Source organism: Triturus cristatus, chromosome 3_2 (genome assembly GCF_964204655.1).
Source record: "Triturus cristatus chromosome 3_2, aTriCri1.1, whole genome shotgun sequence".
NCBI classification, from domain to species: domain Eukaryota; kingdom Metazoa; phylum Chordata; class Amphibia; order Caudata; family Salamandridae; genus Triturus; species Triturus cristatus.
The window spans coordinates 676,142,627-676,150,804 of record NC_140584.1 but is presented as its reverse complement, the minus strand read 5'-3'; positions in this window follow the sequence as shown (position 1 = coordinate 676,150,804).

Below are 8,178 nucleotides of genomic sequence, written 5' to 3'. Positions count from 1 at the left end.
CAGCGCCCTTAATGGATAATGGTTACTACACAATATTCTGTACAACCTCTAAATCGGGAAGCTGCTCCTATATTTTTATGCCGAGCATCAGCACGCATGCGCAGTCTGCAAGACCTGTTGTCATGAATAAAACCACTCTATTCCCACCCCCTGCTTAACGTTGGCTCATTCCAGCGTCATTCTTCTTTGTAGCCTCCTGTTTCATTCTGCTAGCCGATACCTCACTTCCCTGTAGCTTTCCTTTCAGCTGAGAAGCACCGGTAAAGTAAGGTGTACATACGCATGCCTTCTTCATTTCCTGTTTGGAAAGACTTTTTTTTATTCTTCCTTTGCTGCTTGTTTTTTTCTTTGTCTCTCCCTACCCCCAACACTCCGAGATCGCTTTTTTATATTATTTAAATTAGTAGATCCCGTGATTTGTGTATTTAAATTAGTAGATTAAGGGATTTGCTAAGAATCACAGACTGCTGTGCCAACGCCGAGGCTCGAACTCTGGTCTTTAAGGTCCCGAGTCCGACTGCCACCTCTTTCTGTAACGCCGCCTTGTTGACCCCCTCATACACTCAAACAGATCAAAGAACAGCAGCTCCAGTTACAGCTGCTTCATTTCCGTGCTCTCTGATGCATTTCCTCTCGCTGACCGAGCGTTGGTTTCCATGCGAATGAAAAGGCTACAACTCTAGCTGGCAGCGGGCTGTGCGTTCACCCGGCTTTAGTGGTGGTGGCGCCCAGTGCGAGAATCATTTTTGGTGACCCCACCCAACATGAACGCCTCCTCCGATTCTCTCACTACGACTGGGCATAAGTGCCCCTCATCTCTCCAGTCATAAATTTTTGCTAAACACAGCACCCAACCCTGAGGTTGGCGCTCCCTCCACAGGCCAGCACCCAGTGCAGCCGCACCTGTCGCACTGCGCTCACCCTTTTGCAGTGTGACTATGGCTTGGTTGCTCTTCTGCTTTCGCCTTGTTTTGAACATTTTCTCTCAGTAAACTTCGCTGCCTTTTGTTCAAAGTTGAACGGAGGGCATTACTTTGTTTCCGAGCACCTGAAACAATGAGCACTCCCTGCATCAAAGGTATGGTTTGTTCCCCCTTAGCGCCTGACTGAACTTTGTTTACTGCTGTCACGAAGAGCTTACTTATTTCACACCTGTAACTTTCATTGTCACTCTGCACTCCCCTTTGCTCCTGCCCTTTCCATTTCTTGATCCGTGGCTACTTGTCCAGGTACATGTATGACATGCTTACACTCTTTCATACACCAAAAAACATCAAACAAGGTACGGGTACGGATAAGCAGGCATTGAATTCGTCTGTTCAGAAATACTGCTCGAGGCTTTATCTTCATGCAAGTATTGCTGGTCTACGCTGAGAAAGGGGTCAGTGGTTCTTAAGCGCCCGGGGCCTTGTGAAGTCTGTAATATCTAGAGGTTTCAGTATGAGATCAACACAAAGTGTGTGCCATAATAGCGGTGCTTTTGTCCTGGACTGCAATAAACAGATAAGGTATTTTAACAATATTCAAGTAAAAAACAAGTCAAAATGAATGTAAATGTTACTGGCGCAGCAGCTGATAATTCAGCACAAAAATGTAAATAAATATAGCTAATTAACAGTGTAGGCTGTTTGCTTATCATCTACAAACTGTTAGCATATAGCATAGTTGCAAAAAAGTTCTGGAATCAGTTTGACTGGCTATCCATCACCTCGCCCCAGCATTCCCCTCTAAGTCTGATAACAAAATTCAGGAAACAGACATCATTATTCAGCCAAACACAACCTGAACACACAATACAAACACCCATCGACACACAGCTGCAGGTCGCTCCCTGGCCATTATACAGACATATTACTGGTGGGCTTATACTCCTGGACAGCACAATGCCTGTTCTTTTCTGCACCTTACAAAATTTGCCATTCCTACTCCCATCACAAAACCTTGCCTTATCGACCGACCACCATAAACAAACACAACAGTGTCTCGCCTTTCCTACCCACACACACAGATACACAGGCAATACACCCATGTCCTGCTCTCCTTAAACACAAGCACGCACCCAATTTGGCACTTTTAATCATCTGCAAGCACAATACCTATTCTTTCCTGCCAACGGCAACACCACAAACCAAACACACCTCTAGCTGCTCCTAGGCTTCCAGTTTTTTCAGATATACATTTCCTAATACTTTCAATTAGTCTGTTCTTCTGGCTCAAAATTTTGTTAGCGCAGGAGAATGAAACATATAAAATAGAAATGCATAACACTGCACCTGCTTTCCTTAGGCCCCTCACAGTCTCTGCCTGCTATCTGCCTAGGCAACAGTTATGCCTGCAAACTTTGCATACACCACACATTACTTACACCCATCTGTTTGCCACTGCATACCTCCTTACTATATGAAGTTGTAATTGGGAATATGTTCTGTTTCTATTTGCCTGCCTGCACGTTAGCTATTGCTCCGTGTAACGATCTCCTTGCTGTCAAAACACATGGGTGAAAGACATTGTCATTTACAACTCCAATACCTGTAACTCTTGTTGCCTTTCTTATTTGGACACAGCAGCTCTGGTGCCCATTTTGATTCGGTATTCAGTCAAATTATATTTTCCCTTCCTTGCATGCCATAAAACTGGCTATCCTGTTCTCTGCAGTTGTCCTTCTTTGGAGCCTTTATGTAAGTTATATGGTCTCTGACAGCAAATTTACTCACCCGCCAGTTGCGTGTCGGGGTCAGTCGTTTGGGGCTAAATAGAGCAACAAAAGGGGAAAAAATGAGAACAAAGGTAAGTCATTTTTACAGCTTTTTATTTTTAAAGCCCACCTTATGGCCCCCTCTTTATTTCTTTTCTCTCACTCAGCGACAGTGTCCATGGTAAGCAGCTCTTACTTTGCTAAGGTTTCTAGTACCTTGTGTCGGTAGCTCACATCACACCTGTTTCCTGATCCATAGCTTGACTACAGCCAAAGTACTCTGATGTTAAACTATGCACAAATCTTTTGTACAGTGCAAACTCTCCTATACTCCCGACCCATTGCTTAAGCCTGGTTTACTGTAATGACATGGGTTGGTCACTCTAGTGGTATAGATCTATTAACATCCTTAGGATAAATTTGACTTTTGACAGTTTCATAACAAGCTTTCACGTGGGTTTCAGAAAAGAAAATGTTACTGTATTTACCAAAGGAAAATCAACACACAGTAGTCACTGCACTAACAATTTCGAGGCTGGACTATTGTAATAGCCTATACCTCAATATTCAGGAGCGGTTACTGCATAGACTCCAACTCCTACAGAACTCGGCCCCCAGACTGCTTACAGGGACGGCTACATTTGCCTCTGTCTCCGGTGATATCAGAAGACTTCATTGGCTACCCGTTAAGAAACGGGGGCAGTTCAAATCACTCTGTACTGTTTACAAAGCCCTTCAGGGTATCAGTCCAGATCATCTGAAGCAGCAGTTTCAGTGGTATGTCCCCAAAAGACAACTTTGCTCTTTGGGAGCAAAATTAGTAATAGTCCCTATCTCAAAAAAAAGCCAGCTGGGGAGGTAGGAGTTTCTCGGTAGGGGCAGCAAAGGCATGGAATGCCCTCCCATTCCAGCTTAGAAATAGCACTGATCTACTGCCATTCAGGAAAACCTTAAAAACCTGGCTATTTGGCGTTTAATCCTGGGCCTCATATGTATGTTTCAGTTGGAGGTTTGTAGACAGCGCCAGGACACCTTCGGGTAACAGTTTGCGCTTTAAAAATACTAATAACATTGTCTTTGGGTTCCAGATTGTCTTTGGAATGCATCTGATGTCACACAAGCCTTCCCAGTGTTTATCATAATGCCTAGCAATGTCAATCCAACCGACATAATTCCACTCCACACCACATACATCCACAACACTCCAAACAAAAACACATGGCTAGAAGACATTATCATTTACAATGCTAATAGCTCCAACTCTCGCAAATGAGAGACCTATTGCATTGGCAAAGGCTTGTAATTTAAGTGGTAAGGGAACACTTGGCCCAAGTTAATAATTTTGTAGGACTGGAAAGCTGGCTCGTAAAATTGAGAGTGGATTGGGCATGGGCTGGGTACACTGATGTATGTGAATTAACTGAAAAACTAAAATTGAGAAGCCACATTATAGGAAACAAAGTCATTGAAAACAAATTTTAAGGAAATTGAATGTTAATAAAGAAAACAAAAAATGAAATATAAGAAGGGAAAGATAATTTTAAGGAGATACTTTGAAATAAAAAATTACACCCAAATAAAAAACTAGAATAACTGAACAATATTATTTCAAGTGTGCTTAACAGAAAGTACATTCAACCTGCTATTGATTATATATTCACAATGGAAAACAGTAGCATACTACATAAAAATCAGAGTTAGAGAATAAAGTTTTCAAAATTTCAAAATGTACAACTTTTTCCCCACAATTGTGATAAATGATGGGGGGCGCATGGAATAATAGCTGGCAGGCAAAATCTGTTTTCCTCCAACTGCATAACACCCACATCCCTGGATCCCCTGATACCCATTGCATAAGTTAAAATGGGCAAACATTTTGGGGTATATATTGTTATGTTTCATATAGGTACGCCATTATAGGCTCAGGTAGCAACCAATTCTTTCACCTATATTTCCCCTGCCATTACACTACATAACGGTTCTTGGGACTCACCTTTTACCTAGTTACTGTACTACTTCCAGGACGTGGGTTTTCCCTGAAAACTAGCCTCATTCATTATGCATGAGGATTCTTGGGAACTCAGCAGTACTACCATCTCCTGCATAATAACTATGCCTAAGGGTCATTCCTTCCGTCATCCTAATTCCGAAATGATACAGCAAAGTAGATCCCCTAAAGGTACCACTTTGGGTGTATAAACACCACATCTTTGCTGAGGTAGGGAGAGAAAAATTACTTCCAGGCTGACAACATTGACACAAGACGCTGAGGTTGCTGCACGCAGACACTCAAACTCGCAGTGGTCTGACATCCCTTGCGGGGTGTCCATCTCAAGACCGAGACGGGGTCCCACAGTCTCTCACTTCAGGTAACAGGGTTGACTTTATCCTAGAGGGATTCTTGGCTTTACACCTACATACATGCTAGGTACACTTAGGAACATCTAGTTAGGGTTGCATCGTAGGAGTACGCATTATTACTGTCATGTATTTTTAAACCTGCCTGCATTCATTATTATAGCACTATGGTAGAAATCTTCCATCCTTTTACTCTGTTGGTGCTTATAATAATTTATATCTGTTTCTGTCTTATGGTTGTTTCAGCACACCTATTTTACACTAGAAGGACACTGATTCAATAAATGCTTATTTAAAACGTCCCCACTGTTTATTCTGTGTATCTCTCTGAGACAAAGTTAGCACGAGTGACTGAGCGAAAAGCACTGCCCTGTTTCCACGATCCCTGATGGGGTAGAGTTGTCATGTTCGATAGTTGCCAAGAACTATTCTCTCCTTGGTAAGAGGGGTTTCCAGTGGCACTGTGAGCTAGCTGGTATACAGGCAAACATACCAGATGGGGGTGTCTGGAATCAGTCTGGACCCGAATCCCAAAGTCTCTGTTGTCTAAATGTGCAGAACCTATATAAGTTTATTGGAACTACACAACAATATCTCTAGAATCGGTGCAATAGTTTTTTTGCCAATAGTCATGGCGAGCAAAGAGGTAGTGCCTACTGCTTGAGTATAACGTGTAATCCTATTATTGATGCAAGTTGACCAGGTACATCTATCATTGAACTCCACGCCCAAGTAAGAAAAGAAGCTTACCCTGTCTAATTTCTTATCATCAATATTCAGGGTATGAGTTTTTGTATTTCTGGGGCCTCATCCCATTGTAAATGTTTTTGTAAGGTTTGTCTCAAAGTCCAATCCCCTCATAAAACTAACATAGCTGAAGACTGGGCTCATGAGGCCATTGGCCGTTCTTGCCAGGAGAACTGTATCATCTGCGTATAAAAGTGCGGGCACGGCCTTTTGCTCAACATAAGGAACGTCTGCCCAGACAGAAACCAATGTTCTTTCCAGGTCATTTAGGCTTGACTGATGCATTTTTCCGGGATGTACGCTACTGATAACAGGTCCACTGTAGAAGTGCTGATAGTTTTTCCCTCTTGTTTAAAACTTGATTTTAGAGAGGAAGAGGTGCTTAATGTGATTGTCGACAGCCGGTGCAAGAGGGGAGCCCAGTCTGGACATTGTTCCCCTTGATATATTCAGGGAGAACCCCGGGTTTTGGACCTCAGTGCTCGCCTATGTATTCAATTCTGTTTGTTGTTCAGGTATGCCTACGTCGTGGAGCACCTCAAATATTGTCCCTATTTTTAATAATGGAAATGTGCATGATGTAAAGTGCTACCGCCCAATATCTCTAGACTCTACAGCTTAAATCATTGGGAGAGTAGTTTTGGACTACCTTCTTGTCTGGATAAATAAAAATGACATCCTATCCCAAACTCAGCATGGGTTCTGAAAGGGGCTTGGAACTATTACCTCAACCTCCACCTTATTATGGCAAAATACAAATATGCCAAGAGCGCTTCTACTCATCAGGCATTCATGGATTTGTCGAGCTTCTTTGATTATGTATGTAGATCCAAGTTGTGGTCTATTTTAGAGAGTATGGGTGTTGATGGAGGTTTGGTTTCATTCTTAAGACTCCTACACTATGATCTCACAGCATCTGCTGATGAATGAATGAATGAATGAATGAATATGCATTTCTAAAGCGCATGGCTATCTGGAGGCCTCCCAGGGCTAGAAGCAGAGTCGTCACAGTACTACATCCAGGCATCAGGGAAACAGAAAAGTTTTCAGGAGTTTACGAAAAGACAGATAGTTGTCCTCAAGACGAATATGGTTAGGTAGCTGGTTCCAACATTTCGCCGCAGTATATGAGAACAGGCGTCCACCACTCCGATATCTATTTACCCTGGGAACAACTGCCAGATGTTTATTCCCAGAGCGCAGAGATCTTTTGGGGTCATAGGGAGAGGTGATAGATCAAAGAATCAGTGGGCCCTTAGCTGATAGTCTTATGAACAATAGACAGTGCCTTAAACTGAACTCTTTCCGCAACCGGAATCCAATGGAGAGAGGCAATATGCGGTCTTGCGGATTCCTGATTATGGGCCTGCATAAGGAGACGTGCTGCACAGTTTTGTATGGTTTGTAGTTTTTAATAGTTGAGCATGGAGATCCTAAATAAAGCACATTGGCATAGTCAAGACGAGAAAGGATGAGAGCTTGAACCAACAGCCTCCTTGCATTGAAAGGCAGCATGGGTAGAATTTTCCTAATCATCTTCAGGATCCCATAGCAGGTACCTGCCACCTTCCGTGCTTGCTCCTTAAAATTTAAGTTGTGATCCAGCCAGACACCAAGGCTTTTAATCTGATCTTTAGGAGGAGGCATAACGCCAAAGCATCTGGGCCAGAGTGAGATGGCATCCAGGGTGGCGGTTTTGCCCAAGAACAACAACTCTGTTTTAGGCCCATTCAGTTTTAAAAAAAGAGCCGTCCATCCAAGTCGAGACCTTTTCCAAACACTTAGCCAGATTAGTCTCCGCATTACCTGATTGGTTGAGAGACACAATCAACTGAGTGTCGTCAGCATAGGTGACAATCTGAATGCCAAAGGGCTTGACAACCTCGGCCAGGGGGCTCGTGTAAACATTAAAAAGTGTGGGGCTCAGGGAGGAACCCTGAGGCACCCCGCATCTCAGAGGCATACTTTCCGAAATAAAGTTATCCTCGAATACTTGGAACGATCTGTCATCCAGAAAGGACTCTTGCCACTTAAGTGTGGTTCCAGTCACTCCTACCTCTCTGCGTCTCGAGATCAGTAGTTGGTGATTAACCGTGTTGAAGGCCACGCTAAGGTCAAGCAGGACAATTGACATGGAACCACCAACATCCAGATTTTTTCTGGCTTCTTCAACTACAACCAGCAGTGCAGTCTCCGTGCCTTGTTGGGGTCTAAAACCGGTTTGTGAGGGGTGAAAACATTCATTCTTCTCCAGGTAGCAGAGAGTACAGAGTTAACATACTTTTCATCAATTTTTGAGATCCCTGGCAGAAGCGAGATCGGCTGGTAATTCGTGAATACTTCTGGGTCCAAACTCGTTTTTTTGAGAAGGGCTTTGA